This window comes from Aegilops tauschii, chromosome 3 (genome assembly GCF_002575655.3).
Source record: "Aegilops tauschii subsp. strangulata cultivar AL8/78 chromosome 3, Aet v6.0, whole genome shotgun sequence".
NCBI lineage: Eukaryota > Viridiplantae > Streptophyta > Magnoliopsida > Poales > Poaceae > Aegilops > Aegilops tauschii.
In genome coordinates, this window is record NC_053037.3 from 413,363,132 (window position 1) to 413,381,061 (window position 17,930).

The 17,930-nt window shown below is 45.0% G+C and overlaps 1 long non-coding RNA gene across 1 annotated transcript; it reads right to left on the minus strand.

Annotated features, from left to right (window-relative positions):
• Positions 1-1,563: 1,563 nt before the first annotated feature.
• LOC141042436 (uncharacterized) lies at positions 1,564-4,881 on the minus strand. The gene is made up of 3 exons (XR_012205213.1): positions 4,500-4,881; positions 3,194-3,268; positions 1,564-1,897 (listed from the first exon to the last, which is right to left on the minus strand). It is a non-coding gene; the product is annotated as an uncharacterized lncRNA (long non-coding RNA).
• Positions 4,882-17,930: the final 13,049 nt, after the last annotated feature.

The following is a 17,930-nucleotide window of genomic DNA, read 5'->3' on the forward strand; positions in this document are numbered from 1 at the left end:
CTGCCAACAAGTAAAAGAAGAACGATAAATCTTTTTGGGTTTTCTTTTTAATACTACATACTACCGAACAAGAAAGAAAAACCGAAAAGAACGAGAAATATTTTTGGGTTTTCAAAGTTTTTCAAACACACAAGAAGAAAGCGGAAAATAAAATTAACATGGATAATACAATGAAAAAGGATGAACACCGACTACTGGAATGAATGTGTGATACATGAATGTAATGTCGGTGAGAAATACGTACTCCCCCAAGCTTACGCTTTTGGCCTAAGTTGGTCTATGGCCACGGGTCGAAGTATCCCTCTCTAGGAAATGCGGAGGCTCCTGAGGGTTCCACTAATAGACGGGAACTTGCGGATCCCACGGGTAAACAAGCTCTGCGGCCGGCTCAGGCTCAAGTGTTGGCTCTGGCTCGTCCACTTGGGGTGGCGCCCCAATAAGCATAAATGTCAACCGGCATAATAGTGTACCTGCCTGAAAAGAGGTCGAACAAAGCAGGTGTAGGCAGGGTAATAGTCTCACGGGTGTTCTGACTGAACACCAGGTTATACCGAAATCACGGCGTACCGCTGTTAATAAAATCATATCCAACCATGCTAGCATAATCAAGGTGTCTAATAGATAAAAGCTTCTCCTCCACCTGAGCATGCCTAATAAGAATCTCAAAATGGCTAGCAAGGCGGGAAGCATAAATACCACCATAAATAGCTCCCTTCGAGCGGTTAGTCTGTAGCCGTCGAGCAATCATAACACCCAAACTAAAAGTTCTATCACTATAAAGAGCATGGCGCGAAATAGCAAGACCAGGCGAGTTGAGTGATCCACTCTTCCACCATCCAGTCAAAACACCTCCCGGCAAATAATCAGTAATAACGCAAAACGAGAAAATGTATACTAGCGACCCTAGCCCCAGAAACTCCTCTACGCCCCCCACAGTCACTTAGGATATAAAATTCGCAGCGTTGCGGGGATGTGGCTCTATAGGGATGCCCTCATATGGAATTAAGCAAGCCTCACAAAACCCATTAAGTGTCATCTCTCTAGGAATATCATATAAGTTGAATGTAATAGTGGGTGGCTCTCTCCTAGAGTGGAAATGAAAACTTTGCGTGAAGGTATCTGTGAGGAGAAGGTACTTGTCACACTTATCTTCGAGGAAGGGGATGATACCGGCGTTATTAGCCAAATGATAAAAGTCATCAAAATTCCCGCATCCCTCAAGAACGTGTTGCACGGCCATTCGCAAGGTCACACTTCAGCTGCATCAGGAAGGTGGCATTTGGGCTTCAGAGCATCCTTAGGACTCCGGCTCGAAGAACCTCTTAACCTCCACTTGAGCATTTCTTTTTCTAAAAAAATTTAGTGACTCAAAATAAAAGTGAACCAACCTAAACCAAATTGATAGCAACTACCCCCACAAGTGTCTAGAAGCTATATCATGCATCAAAACTACTTTGGACGATATGAATTCAACATGCAAGCTCAATGTGACGCCCCCGATTCAATCGTACACTAATTATACACGCAAACGTGTACGATCAAGATCAGAGACTCACGGGAAGATATCACAACACAACTCTAAAAATAAAATAAGTCATACAAGCATCATAATACAAGCCAGGGGCCTCGAGGGCTCGAATACAAGTGCTCGATCATAGACGAGTCAGCGGAAGCAACAATTCTGAGTACAGATATAAGTTAAACAAGTTGCCATAAGATGGCTAGCACAAATTGGGATACAGATCGAAAGAGGCGCATGCCTCCTGCCTGGAATCCTCCTAAACTACTCCTGGTTGTCGTCAGCGGCCTGCACATAGTAGTAGGCACCTCCGGTGTAGTAGGAGTCGTTGTCGACGGTGGCGTCTGGCTCCTGGGCTCCAACATCTGGTTGCGACAACTAGGTGTAGAAAGGGAGAAAAGGGGGGAGCAAAGCAACCGTGAGTACTCATCCAAAGTACTCGCAAGCAAGGATCTACACTACATATGCATGGGTATCCGTGTAAAGGGGCAATATCGGTGGACTGAACTGCAGAATGCCAGAATAAGAGGGGGATAGCTAGTCCTGTTGAAGACTACGCTTCTGGCAGCCTCCATCTTGCAGCATGTAGAAGAGAGTAGATGGTAAGTTCACCAAGTAGCATCGCATAGCATAAACCTACCCGGCGATCCTCCCCTCGTCGCCCTGTGTGAGAGCGATCACCGGGTTATATCTGGCACTTGGAAGGGTGTGTTTTATTAAGTATCCGGTTCTAGTTGTCATAAGGTCAAGGTACAACTCCGGGTCGCCTGTTACCGTGGACACAGCTATTTGAATAGATCAACTTCTCTGCAGGGGTGCACCACATTACCCGACACGCTCGATCCCTCTGGCCGGGCACACTTTCCTGGGTCATGTCCGGCCTCGGGAGATCAACACGTCGCAGCCCCACCTAGGCTCAATAGAGAGGTCAGCACGCCGGTCTAAATCCTATGCGCGCAGGGGTCTGGGCCCATCGCTCATTGCACACCTGCATGTTGCGTACGCGGCCGGAAGCAGACCTAGCCCCCTTAATACAAGCGCGAGCTTACGGTCCAATGCGGCGCGCGCCGCTCTGTCGCTGACGTCAAAAAGAGCTTCGGCTGGTATCACGACGCCGGTTGCCCATATCTTGTCCCACGTGGCGGTTAGTGCGTATAAGGTCAACGACTCAACTCAGATCAAATACCAAGATCTCGATAAGCGTGTTATTATGAAATAACCGCGGACGCCGACCAGGGCCAGGCCCACCTCTCTCCTAGGTGGTCTCAACCTGCCCAATCGCTCCGCCACAAAGTAACAGTCAGGGGCCGTCGGGAACCCAGGCCCACCTCTACCGGGATGGAGCCACCTGCCCCTTCAGCCCCCATCTCTGAACAGTATCATAAGTAATGTAACAGTATAAAGTATATAGCATATGCCCGTGATCACCTCCCGAAGTGATCACGACCCAGTAGTATAGCATGGCAGACGGACAAGAGTGTAGGGCCACTCATGGAACACTAGTATCCTATACTAAGCAGTAGGATAGCAGGTAAGGGTAACAACTGTAGCAACAATGACAGGCTATGCAGCAGAATAGGATTAACCGAAAGCAGTAACATGCTACATTACTCTAATGCAAGCAGTAGAGAGAAGGAATAGGCGATATCTGGTGATCAAGGGGGGGGGGCTTGCCTGGTTGCTCTGGCAAGAAGGAGGGGTCGTCGGTGACGAAGTCGTACTCAGTGGCATCAACACCGGTCTCGAGGTCTACCGGAGAAGAAGAGGGGGGAAGAAACAGTAAATACGGAGCAATCAAAGGATCACAAAGCATAACATAGCAATACGCAGGTCTACCGGAGAAGAAGAGGGGTGATCTAACGCGGTGCTAGGCGATACTGGCGAAGGGGGGAAACATCCGGGAAAGTATCCCCGGTCTTCGGCGTTTTCAGACAGACGAACCGGAGGTGGATTGTTGCACGTCCTCTATGCTAGGGGCGTGTGGCGGACGAACGGACTGCGTATCCGGATTCGTCTCGTCGTTCTGAGCAACTTTCATGTACAAAGTATTTTCATCCGAGCTACGGATTATTTTATAATAATTTTCAAAGTTTTAATTCATTTTTGAAATTCCTGGATTTATTATTAATTCGAAATTAAAACATAAATTCTAAGTGTACCCAGGGGCTGCCTAGCCTAGTCTATGACAATGGGGTCAGCGAGGTTTGGTTGACTATTGACCAGGTCAATGATTGACCAGTCAACAGGGTTAGTGGACCCACATGTAAGTGTAATATGTGATAAAATTATTTTAGTTAATCAATTTACCTAGTGGGGCCACATGTATTAGACCCAAAGTGGGGTGCGTTAGTACAAGAGAGAATTAGTACTAAACGGAGATTAGTACTAGAGGGATTAGTACTAATCTAATGGGGTCCGGCCTCCTGGACAGAGACAGTAGCTGCAGCCGCAGCACGCACGAGCATACAAGGGTGCCGGCGGCTGAAACCAGCGATGCCTTCAGCAGGGACGCAGGCGCGCATGCACCCGTGGGCTGGGCGCAGCCATTACGCGGCCCCGGGCAGCAGCAGTTAGAGCACGCGGCAGCAGCAGACCGCAGCATGCAGAGCGGCACCAAGCAGAGCGGCGACAGCAAGCGGAGCATAGCAGCAGCAGGCAGCGGCAGAATGAATAGCAACTAGCAGAAGCATCGGGCAGCAACAGGGAGGAGGCGCGCTGGCGCTTGCGAGTAAGGGGAGCAGGGCACGACCCTAGGCGGCAGCAGGCAGGAGCGGGGTTCAGGGGCACGGTCGTGGCCACGGAGCGATGGGGGTCGGCCACGCGGGCGGCGCGAGTGGCAGCAGCAAGTACGCAGGAGCAGTAGCAACTCCGAGCACGCACGCTCGTATGTACGCGTATGCGCGAGATCGGATGAGCTCGGGGACGGAGGCTACAACAATGAATCGAGGGGGGCAAGCAGGGGGGTGGAGGAGGAGCTCACAGCGGTGCCGAAGAGGAGCTCGAGGAGGCCAGGGAAGGTCGGGGTCGAGCGAATGGACGACGGCAGCTGGTGATGCAGACGGTCGAAGACGAGCTCGATGGTGGCGACGTGGGGCTCTCCTGCTCGATTTGCTCTGCGAGGATGACGTAGCGGACGACGATGGAGCGGTCAGACACTGTCTCATGGCCCAGGGACGATGGTGGCTACGTGGGCGAGTTCGGCCATGGCGACGAGGCTCGGCTACGCGATGCGGATGCGAGAGCGAGCGAAGGAGAGGGGAAAGTGGGCGCTAGGGTTTGACCGCGAGGGAGAGGAGGCTGGGCGCGACCCTATCCGAATGGGGGAAGCAGTGGATGTCTGCCACGGCGGCATCGGCGGGCAGGGTGGCTGGGATGGCTGCCACGCCCTCCTCTGCCTCCTGTAGCAAGAGGAAGGGGATGAGTGGGGTGTGGGCTGACCGGTTGTGGCCTGGTGGGCTGGGCTGGAATGTAGTAATAGGCTCAAGTGCATAGTAGTTCTCTTTTCTTTTCTTTTTGTTTGTTTGTTTGTTATGTTTTGTTTTTCTTTTTCTTTTCTGTTTTCTCTTATTTCTTTAATAGTTTTATAGTTTTACAATAAGTAAAACCCACACCTAAATAGAGTTGTAAATCCACTACTGCCACAAAAAGTTTGGTGACTAAATAAACTAGTTTAATATTTATTTATTATTTAAAAACATTTAAATAATTGTTTTTGCTATTGTTTTATTCATTCTAGAGCATTTAAACATTTTATAAAAGTGTGGTTCCTTCATCATAATTACCTATGCATTATTTGACACAACCCGAACAATTTAGTTTTAATATTTGAAAACTTTTATTGTTGGCCTTTATTTTGAATTTGAATTTCGAATCGGTTTTGAACTAACGCGAGATTTAACAACAGTAACCGAGGTGACGAGGCATCATTTGTAGAGGGTTACTGTAGCTTAATTATTCGGGCGTCACAATTCTCCTCCACTACCAGAAATCTCGTCCCGAGATTTAAGAGGGGGAGTAAGGGGGAAAGGTCTGGTTACGAAATTCTAACGGATCTTCTCATTCATGTTTGCTCTCTGTGAAGTAGCTGATCCTCTTCGTTGATGTCTTTATTTCTTTGCTTCAGGTCATCATGATGAAGTTGGCATCCTTTCTTCGGGAACTTCGTCGTAGTTACGAAAGAATTAAGGCTGGTTATTTTGGAAGAACGAACCTCTGTAAGATTGGCTACCTGGTTGCTTACATCAGGGGAAGGTGGCGGAAAGTAACTCTTGAATTGAAATTTAAGAAATTATCGAGAGCAAAGTAAGAAGGTGCAAAGTAGAAGTTTCTCGAGGGTAGGAAATCGTTCGATGCCTGAAACAGAGTGTGAAAGAGGTTCCGAGCAACAGGAATAAGTATTGTGTTTCATACCAGAAGTGATGATCTCTGGAAGGTGGCTCGTGAATTACATACGAAGCCAAGCGTGAGGAATATCTTTGGAAACAGTGGGTGTACATGAGAGTCAGGTTTCGATCCCGTGGAACTGTGGGTTATGGGCCCACCATGTGGATTAACAGTAGGAAGGGCGGTGACGTCTTGCACGACCATGTAAGCATGGCAAGTCATAGGATAGTCTGTCGGTTATGTCGGCAACAACATCGGTACCAAGGGCGAGGGACGAAGAGAACCATTTTCCTGCTCGTTGAACGAGGCGGACCATTAGGCAAAGTTCTCGTCCATCGATGGCTACCGGAATGTCATCAACAATAGTAACAGGGTCTTGCTGACAGAATTGTACACCGAGGCGTTTATAAAAGCAGTGACTTATTACTGCTTAGATCAGATAAACCTCAAGAAGGTTAAACAAAACAATGTAAAGGAAAATGTGATTACCAGATTAATCAGAACAATGGAAAGGAAAAATGTGTTTAAACACATAATTCAGGGGTATATCCTTCCCAAGGACAAGCAAAGCATGATATCCATGATGGGATATAATGTAGAAAACCCTTTAGGTAAGGGGAGAGAAATTTCATGACATTACCCACACAACGGTGTTTGGGGTAATTAATAAAGAAATTTTTGCATTGTGCTTCAAATGTTCTTATTGGAAATCAGAGTACCACAGACATGCTTCGAGGTAGCATTGGCATGGTCTTCAAGCAAAGGTCAGACTTTGGATACAAAGGATCCATCCGAAACAACTTATAGAATAAGTCTTACAATTTCCTCATGGAAGAATGGATAACCTTGCTGAAAAGGAATCTATGACAATAGGGCCTCCGGCCAGGTGTGCTAGGCACGACATCACCTTACCGGGTCACATAAAGACCATTGTTATAACTCTTGGAAATATGTTCCAACCATCATATCTGACCGAGATTCAGATCTGATTGGTGTCAGGATAACTCAAACTCAGGAGACCTGAGGAGAAAAGGTGCGACACAAATTGTCGAGATGACTGTGTAAGATTCTTGGGAATTGATCTATGGAAGCGAGTTCCGAAACAAGAGTTCATCATTAAATCAAGGAGAGGTGAGGAGGTGGCTGATTGACTAAGCGACAATTCATTGAGGTTTTCAAAAGATGGATTTCCACACTTATGTCAACAAGGAGATGACATTTGTCAGATCAAATGATATAATGAGGTATGCTGGAGGAAAACATACACAGTTAAACATTGGTTGAAAGGTGCACCCGAAATATGGGCTTAGGTAGCATGATCAATGTTAGAATGGTGATCCGATAACCAATGGTCTAAGAATGAAATATCGACCATTAACTTCAGAGCAATAGGGTTGCTAGAAGTTTTGAAGTCGCACATCATAGTTCGATTGTTGGTTTTCTGGTTAGAAATAACACGGGGACCAAGGAATGAACGGATATGGCAAAAGGTATCACCTGCATCAAGAATTCTTAAGAGGTGGTGAAATTCTCACGACATTCTTGACATAAAAGATGGTAATACTCCAAGGTAAAGAAGAACAAATGTTGGATAGCAAGGATCTCAAGGTATAACACAAAACACGAACAAGTTTGTGTTGAACGGAAGGCAATCGAGTGGTCGATGATAACACAAATCATCGAGGGCAAGGATGATATTTCTCATCGTGAATTCGATTGATATCCTTGAGGAGCTCGGAATGTCGATGATGATCATGACACATTTGTCGAGAGGTTTCATGAAGATATAATTGCTCATCGACGACATCAAGAAGGATGGAGCGAAAAGTTATTGAAACCACGGATATGACACAAACTCGGAATCAAGCTTGTTGTTCAAGGCGAAATGACATGACGAGGAAAGTCGACGTAAGCTTAGCTCATCATCAAAAATTGTGCTTCGGAAAGAAGGACCAGATAGCAAAGTTAAAAAGTTGCACGATAATGATATAGCCGATCAGGCTAGGAATGACTTGAAGGGTTATTAAATCATAAGCAACAAAAATTACTTAGAGTTATTGAATCAGAGTGCGGAATCGATTCACTTAACGGTGTTCTCGAGTGACTAATAACTCAGAACCCGAGGGAAATTGGAATTGGCGAGAATAATAGTTGATGAAGAACTCATAAGAAGTTATGTAGTTCCGTGGTATTCTTGAGATACCAGAGTGTAATGCTCGACGGTAGATCAAAGTAAGGGTTGGACAGGTGCAATGATCTGCAGAAGACAAGTACTTCAACTTGTCCGAGAAATGGTATTTAAAAGGAGAACAAGGCCGGAACAACGATTGCCAAATGCCAGATCCCAGATATAAGATAAACTTATACCAAGGAAATATTTATTTGAAGAGAAGCTTTAATGATACGATCTACATCGTTTCCATGGACAGGAACACAAAGTTCAAGGTCGACTCCCACTTCTCCAATGCGAGACCATTCATTCACTGCTCTAATAAAAATGATTTCAGTGTGAAAACCTACCGGGTGAATTACTAGAGGAGTATGACCCGTGAAAAGTTTTCGGGTCACACAGATTAAGGAAGGCATAAGGTTCAACCCATCGGGATATCTTAGAAACATATACCACAAGTTCCAAGAGTAAATATCACCAGCTCGAAAGCAGAGCATGGTTGGCCAAATCAGAGAATAGGATTTACTAATTGCATTATGTATCAGGGAAGAATTCACAAGGAAATTAAATATGAAGGACATTGCCGAATAATAATCCAACGAAGGATTTGATGGTCGATAGCGGAGCTGATGTGAGCACCGGCACACTACCAGTTGAAGAAAGAATGCAAGGGCATCATATTATAGAACATCTGAATGATTCGATGCTTAGATATCAAAGGAATTATGATTTCCAAATTGAAGGATCAGAAGAGAACGCTTTGATCAAGGGTGGATAAGTTCAATAGACCTAAGGGTACAATTGACGGCAAATAGATTGGTCGAGAACAAGCTCATGTTTAAAAATGACGTCTGAGCCGGAAAGATAATTTAAAAGGATCAACTGATGATTGCGTGCATTCGCACTCATGTTGAATCAATAGGATCAAAATGACGGTGCCTAAGGATAGTAACGAATATTGCCAGACATATGGAAAGCATCCATAATGCAAGCAGACAAGTATTGCATATCAATAAGCTACTAAGGATTTTTGGAGGATCGAATAGTATTTCGAAGACCATTGTGGAACATATGAACAACTGGGGATGAACGGATACTCGATAAGGGCGAGAAATTATCCGTAGGGGTATTCAGGTGGCAAGGAACTGCAAAGCAGTAGGCACAAAATATTCTCGGAACAATAGAAAGGATTTCAAGGTATCTTGTAATAACAAGATCAACTGGGAATAAAAGTAAGAACGACAAGTGTATGTATTTATCCATAGGGATATTTCGGTGGTAGGGAATTGCAAAAGCAACGGGCACAAAGTCTCAAAAGAGTATCGGAGAGTAACTTCGAAATCTTCTAGTGCAACAGGCGATCATCTGTACTGAAGGGGCTCTCCGGGAGAAAGTGTTTTCGAGAACCTAAAGTTAGATTTTAGAAAATCATTTAACCCGAATAGAAGAGAGATTAGAATCCCAGGGTATAGACGAGGAATAAAAGATCCTAATACCACCCAATGGCGACGTGGGCCCATGGGCCGCACAGCCATGTTAGTAAATTTTTTTTGTAAAGTCTAGACTCGACTTCGGCCAAGGAGTGTGGAAGGGGGATTCCTACAGGCAGTCGGCTCTGATACCAACTTGTGACGCCCCCGATTCAATCATACACTAACCATACACGCAAACGCGTACGATCAAGATCAGGGACTCACGGGAAGATATCACAACACAACTCTAAAAATAAAATAAGTCATACAAGCATCATAATACAAGCCAGGGGCCTCGAGGGCTCAAATACAAGTGCTCGATCATAGACGAGTCAGCGGAAGCAACAATATCTGAGAACAGATATAAGTTAAACAAGTTGCCATAAGATGGCTAGCACAAACTGGGATACAGATCGAAAGAGGCGCAGGCCTCCTGCCTGGGATCCTCCTAAACTACTCCTGGTCGTCGCCAGCGGCCTGCACATAGTAACAGTCGGGGGCCGTCGGGAACCCAGGCCCACCTCTACCGGGATGGAGCCACCTGCCCCTTCAACCCCCATCTCCGAACAGTATCATAAGTAATGTAACAGTATAAAGTATATAGCATATGCCCGTGATCACCTCCCGAAGTGATCACGGCCCAGTAGTATAGCATGGCAGACGGACAAGAGTGTAGGGCCACTGATGGAACACTAGTATCCTATACTAAGCAGTAGGATAGCAGGTAAGGGTAACAACTGTAGCAACAATGACATGCTATGCAGCAGAATAGGATTAACCGACAGTAGTAACATGCTACACTACTCTAATGCAAGCAGTAGAGAGAAGGAATAGGCGATATCTGGTGATCAAGGGGGGTGGGGCTTGCCTGGTTGCTCTGGCAAGAAGGAGGGGTCATCGGTGATGTAGTCGTACTCAGTGGCATCAACACCGGTCTCGAGGTCCACCGGAGAAGAAGAGGGGGGAAGAAACAGTAAATATGGAGCAATCAAAGGATCACAAAGCATAACATAGCAATACGCAGGTCTACCGGAGAAGAAGAGGGGTGATCTAACGCGGAGCTAGGCGATACTGGCGACGGGGGGAAACATCCGGGAAAGTATCCCCGGTGTTCGGCGTTTTCGGACAGACGAACCGGATGTGGGTTGTTGCACGTCCGCTATGCTAGGGGCGTGTGGCAGACGAACGGACTGCGTATCCGGATTCGTCTCGTCGTTCTGAGCAACTTTCATGTACAAAGTATTTTCATCCGAGCTATGGATTATTTTATAACAATTTTCAAAGTTTTAATTCATTTTTGAAATTTCCGGATTTATTATTAATTCGAAATTAAAACATAAATTCTAAGTGTACCCAGGGGTTGCCTAGCCTAGTCTATGACAGTGGGGTCAGCGGGGTTTGGTTGACTGTTGACCAGGTCAATGATTGACCAGTCAACAGGGTTAGTGGACCCACATGTAAGTGTAATATGTGATAAAATTATTTTAGTTAATCAATTTACCTAGTGGGGCCACATGTATTAGACCCAAAGTGGGGTGCATTAGTGCAAGAGAGAATTAGTACTAAACGGAGATTAGTACTAGAGGGATTAGTACTAATCTAATGGGGGCCGGCCTCCTGGACAGAGACAGTAGCTGCAGCCGCAGCACGCACGAGCACACAAGGGTGCCGGCGGCTGAAACGAGCGACGCCTTCAGCAGGGACGCAAGCGCGCATGAACCCGCGGGCTGGGCGCAGCCATTACGCGGCCCCGGGCAGCAGCAGTTAGAGCACACGGCAGCAGCAGACCGCAACATGCAGAGCGGCACCAAGCAGAGCGGCGACAGCAAGCGGAGCATAGCAGCAGCAGAAGGAATAGCAACTAGCAGAAGCATCGGGCAGCAACAGGGAGGAGGCGCGCTGGCACTTGCGAGTAAGGGGAGCAGGGCACGACCCTAGGCGGCGGCAGGCAGGAGCGGGGTTCAGGGGCACAGTCGCGGCCACGGGGCGATGGGGGTCGGCCACGCGGGCGGCGCGAGTGGCAGCAGCAAGTACGCAGGAGCAGCAGCAACTCCGAGCACACACGCTCGTATGTATGCGTATGCGCGAGATCGGATGAGCTCGGGGACGGAGGCTACAACAATGAATCGAGGGGGGCAAGCAGGGGGGTGGAGGAGGAGCTCACAGCGGTGCCGAAGACGAGCTCGAGGAGGCCAGGGAAGGTCGGGGTCGAGCGAATCAACGACGGCGGCCGGTGATGCAGACGGTCGAAGATGAGCTCGATGGTGGCGACGTGGGGCTCTCCTGCTCGATTTTCTCTGCGAGGACGACGTAGCGGATGACGATGGAGCAGTCGGACACTGTCTCACGGCCCGGGGATGACGGTGGCTACGTGGGCGAGTTTGGCCGTGGCGACGAGGCTCGGCTGCATGATGCGGATGCGAGAGCGAGCGAAGGAGAGGGGAAAGTGGGCGCTAGGGTTTGACCACGAGGGAGAGGAGGCTGGGCGCGACCTTATCTGAATGGGGGAAGCGGTGGATGTCTGCCACGGCGGCATCGGCGGGCAGAGTGGCTAGGATGGCTGCCACGCCCTCCTCTGCCTCCTATAGCAAGAGGAAGGGGATGAGTGGGGTGTGGGCTGACCGGTTGTGGCCTGGTGGGCTGGGCTGGAATGTAGTAATAGGCTCAAGTGCATAGTAGTTCTCTTTTCTTTTTGTTTGTTTGTTATGTTTTGTTTTTACTTTTTGTTTTCTGTTTTCTCTTATTTCTTTAATAGTTTTATAGTTTTACAATAAGTAAAACCCACACCTAAATAGAGTTGTAAATCCACTACTGCCACAAAAAGTTTGGTGACTAAATAAACTAGTTTAATATTTGTTTATTATTTAAAAACATTTGAATAATTGTTTTTGCTATTGTTTTATTCATTCTAGAGCATTTAAACATTTTATAAAAGTGTGGTTCCTTCATCATAATTACCTATACATTATTTGACACAACCCGAACAATTTAGTTTTAATATTTGAAAACTTTTGTTGTTGGCCTTTATTTTGAATTTGAATTTCGAATCGGTTTTGAACTAACGCGAGATTTAACAACAGTAACCGAGGTGATGTGGCATCATTGGTAGAGGGTTACTGTAGCTTAATTATCCGGGCGTCACACTCAAGAACATGGTCACTACAGTAGCAAAAAATTGAAATATATAAAGCACTAGAACAAAAACTAATTGCACCATTGGAGGAGTCACATACCGATGAATAATCTCCCAAAACAGTTTCGGAAACGGAGTTCTGAGCAAGGAGATTTAAAATAGCAGCCAAAGGAGCAAGAACACGGGTTTGAACAAGCTAGTGATTTTTTGGAGGTGGAAGAAGGTAGTGGGTGAGTGGGTCCCTGTGGACCCACAAGCCTGCTAGGCGCACCCCGGGGAGGGTGGCGCACCCTGTGAGCTTTTGGCTCACAGGTGCAACCCCTGGGGTGTGTTTAGTGCTCAAAATTCTTAAATATCTATAAAAATCATATTAAATTTTTAGGACATTCCGAGAACTTTTATTTTTGAGACAATTTCATTGCACAGAAAATTAAGAAAACATGAAAATTGTGGCATTTCTACTTTATTAACTATAAATAACAGAGAAAAAATTGTGGGTACAATAGGTTGTGCTTACTAAATTCGTCGACCACATGCCCCTAAAAAAGAATCCATTAATAAGGTTGATCAAGTCTTATCAACAAACCATTTTCGAATGACATGAAACCGAAGAATCTTCGTATAACACTAGGTTACCTCAACGGGGATATGCATCTCCCCAATAATAAGAGTTTCATATTTCTTTTTGACTGAAGGAAGAGGAAATTTGAAACCTCCAATAGTGATTGTCGAAGCTTTTTCAGTAATATGTATACCATTCACTTGAATTTGTTTCTTTGGAAAGTACTCCCTCCATCCCAAAATAAGTGTCTCAAGTTTAGTACAACTTTGTACTAATGTTGGTACAAAGTTGAGACACTTATTTTGGGACAGAGGGAGTGTACCGTATGCTCATTACCATTGACATGAAAAGTAACCTTGCTTTTATTGCAATCAATAACAACCCCTGCAGTATTCAAAAAGGGTCTACCAATGATAATCGACATGTTGTCATCCTTGGGAATATCAAGTATAACAAAGTCTGTTAAGATATTAACATTTGCAACCACAACAGGCACATCCTCACAAATTCCAATAGGTATAGCAGTACATTTCTCAGCCATTTGTAAAGATATTTCAGTGGGTGTGAGCTTATTCAAATCAAGTCTTCTATATAAAGAGAAAGGCATAACACTAACATCGGCTCCTAAATAACATAAAGTAGTTTTGACATAACTTCTTTTAATGGAGCATGGTATAGTAGATATTCCTGGATCTCCTAGTTTCTTAGGTACTCCACCCTTAAAAGAATAATTTGCAAGCATGGTGGAAATTTCAGCTTCAAGTATCTTTCTTTTATTAGTGACAATATCTTTCATGTATTTAACATATGAAGGCATTTTCAATATATCAGTCAAACGAGTACGCAAGAAAACACGCCTAACACTACAGGAATCAGCTACTTTGCCGTCTGCCACGGCAGACGGCAAAGGCAAGGATGGCGGACGGCAAAAGGCTCCGGCAAAGTAGGCTACGGTAAAGAGCTTCTTTGCCGTCTGCTTTCTGAAGCGGACGGCAAAGGGGCCTTTGCCATCAGCGGCTGACGGCAAAGAAAGCCGACGGCAATAAATGTGCTGTTAGTCCGTTAGGTGGCTGACGACAGTCTTTGCTGTCCGTGGCTGACGGCAAAGAGCATCAAGCCTTTGACGTCTGCCACTGTAGGCAAACTGACCAAATGGGTCAGCTGCCAGGAAGCACAGGTGGCTGCCACGTGGCTTCTTTGCCGTCCGTGGCGGACGGCAAAGAGCCCGTTGCCGTCGGTGGCAGACGGCAAAGAGCCTGCATTGCCTCTTTTTTCTGTTTTTTCTTATACCCAACCATTTTCACAGCAAATAGATGATACACATATATTTTTCACATGGCAAGTTCACAACAAACATATGAGATATCCAACACATATAGTTTCATCATACATGCATAGTTCCATCAACCATACATAGCAAGTTCCACATACATGCATCCAACCATACATATTACAATAGTGTCATCCTACCATACATGCATAGTTCATCGATACAAAAGAAACATAGTTCATCCAAACAAGCACTCCATCTATAAAAGCACAAATGGAAAAGAAGCACTCCATCCATGCAAGCTTCCGTGAATTAAATCAAATCTGCAAAATGATAAACAAGATGTTAGACTATAAAGAAAAAGACTATAATTAAGCTTATTATGTAAACTTGGTCATTTTGTACTAGAAAAAGAAGAAGAAAATGAAGAAGAAGAAGAAGAAGAAGACTATAAGAAGTAAGCATACTTAAGTAAAATGGAGCTAGCCTACAAGAAAATGAAGAAGAAGAAGAAGAAGAAGAAGACTAGAAGAATACTAGAAGAAGAAGAAGACTATAATTAAGCTTATTATGTAAACTTGGTCATTTTGTGCTAACATAAGTAATTTTGGAGTTAACCTATAGGAAACTAAGCATATTAGAGATAACTTAGCATATTAGAGCCAACTTAGGTAAAATGGAGCCAACCTAGATAATTATGCCATCTTTGAGTGAACTAAGCATATTAGAGCTAACTTATGTCATTTTGGAGAAGAAGAAGAAGACTATAAGCTTATTATGTAAACTTGGTCTTTGTGATAACATAAGTAATTTTGGAGCTAAACTATAGGAAACTAAGCATAGTAGAGATAACTTAGCATATTAGAGCCAACTTAGGTAAAATGGAGCCAACCTAGCTAATTATGCCATCTTTGAGTGAACTAGGCATATTAGAGCTAACTTATAGCTAACTTATGTCATTTTGGAGAAGAAGAAGAAGACTATAAGCTTATTATGTAAACTTGGTCATTTTGTGCTAACATAAGTAATTTTGGAGCTAACCTATAGGAAACTAAGCATAGTAGAGATAACTTAGCATATTAGAGCTAACATATGTAACTAAGCATATTAGAGCTAACATAGGTAAGTAAGCATATTAGAGCTAACTATATATAGATTATTTTGGAGATCTGACATACCTGACATAGTTCAGTTCTCATTGTTCTTCTCCTTCTCCTTCTCCTTCCTCAACCTGATGCGCCAAGAGCGGCGAGGCGGTGGAGGCAGTGGGATGTAGTCTTCTACCACAATTGGCGTGGTCATGTCGCCCAGCTGTGGGATCGCCGGCGCCACCACCGGCGCGAGGTCATTGTCAAGTACCACCACCATCGCGAGGCCATCTTCAGGCAGGACAGGCACGACCATCGCTAGGTCATCCTTAGCCACCACCATCTCTTGCCCATGGTGCGCCACCACCATCTCTTGCCCTTGGTCAGCCACCACCATCGCTAAGTCATCCTCAGCCTGATGCCCACTCTGCTCCTCTTCTTCCCCACTCCAGTCCGGATCATCCTCCTTGCTGTCTTTGCTACAGCCCAAATCGCTGCTGCTTTTGCTACAGCCAGAATCACTGTTGCTTTTGCTACAGCCAGAATCGCTGCTGCTTTGGCTGTAGCCAGTGTTGCTGCTGCTGCTCCCATTGCCTGTCCAAATGCAACAATTAATGACCGTTAACAATGGATGCGAGACAAAGCCAAATGTAGAGGAATAAAAAGAGTCAGAACGTACTGGCATCATCATCCTCAGCGTAGTGCATGCGACACATAGTCGCGTTGAACACCTTCATGATGAGCATGGTGGCGTCGTCGTCGTACCTGAAGAGAAGGAAGTACCCCAGCCACAGGTCGTAGGCACGGTAGAACTTCTCCCAGCCACGACACAGGTACATGTTGCCCTCCTTGATCACCAACCCCACGTCCCACAGCCTGCGAAACCCACTGCCGGCCTGTCGCAGCTTCACATTATTTGGTGGATCTTCACCCAGCATGTTCATAAAAGTGTCAGGCAGCCTCTGCAGTTTGGGACAAGGAGTGATGTAGCAAACAGCAGAGTTATCATAATGAGATGGGTGAAGGGGAGATCTCTCCTTTTATATACCTGCCTCTTGGAGGAAGTCCCAAGTATGATACTGAAGAACTCAAAAGCATCCAACTCGTACTCCGGTGTGGCAGAGCGGAGCCTGCGGTGACGGCCTCCCCCCATCTCTAATAAGCAGCAGAAGAGACCAATTAGTATCTAGCTAGAAGCATATCTATAAGCATAGAGCCAAGTTTCTAGACATGAAAGAAAACTGAGAGAAAAAAGCAATGCACTTGTGCTCAACAACATCAACAACACTTAGTTAATTTGGTAGGTTAGTTGGCAATGGCAATTGGCACCCTTCAAAACTAGGGATTTCTTTATACGTGAAAGAAAACTGAAAATGTTGAAAAAAAGAGCATAGTAATATAAAAATAGGGGGAAAATACACTTCTTCTTTCTCCTCTTTATCTTCTTTTTTTCATCTTTCTTCTCTTCTTAACCAAAACTAAACCTAAAGTTCCTTCTGGTGTGATCACATTGGAATACTTGTGGCAACAAATCATAGTTGCACCATATTTTAGGTGGCTCTAGAGTGTAGTGTCGTAAAATCAATTTACTTTGTATGCAAATCAGAATGTATAGTTTGCCTTTCCGCAAAAAAGAAAAGGAAAAGACGAGTATAGTTTGCCTCTTATGACAGATTCCATAAGCAATATGCATGCCTTGTTGTTTTCTCAAATTAAACTAATTCGAGTGTTGCTGATTGATGAATTTGAATATATGCAAAGGAATTTGAGGAAAGCTTTTGCTCTTCTCACTATTAGTTTCATAATCTTTTATACAACCCCTTCAAGGAGTCTGTGGATAACTTTTGTTTACAGTTCACTAGATATGTGTATTACATTTTCTTTGGAAATGCATTTGAATTCATTTATCACAAATACTAATTCTAAAGTTTAACTCTGATGATACGGTTGCCACGTACCTACCAAGACATGCCAATATTTTTTCTTGTATACAAAAGAACTCGTGCACTAATATTTACTTCACTGAAAGATTTTTCACTTTGAAGGGAAATAGTTTTTGTTCCATCATCTATTAATAATATAACAATAATAATTCATTATATGCCAATGAGTTGAGAAATCTGGCTATCTATGCTCTAAACCTAAACTAAAGTAAACCTAAACTAAACCAAACCTAAAATAAACCTAAACTAAACTTAAAATACAGAAACAAAAACAGAAAAAATACAAGAGGTCTCACCGGGTGGAGGAGGGGGCGCCGGAGGGGTGGGGCGGCCGCGGTGGTGGAGGAGAGGGGCGCCGGGGCGGCCGGGTGGAGGAGGGGGCGCCGGAGC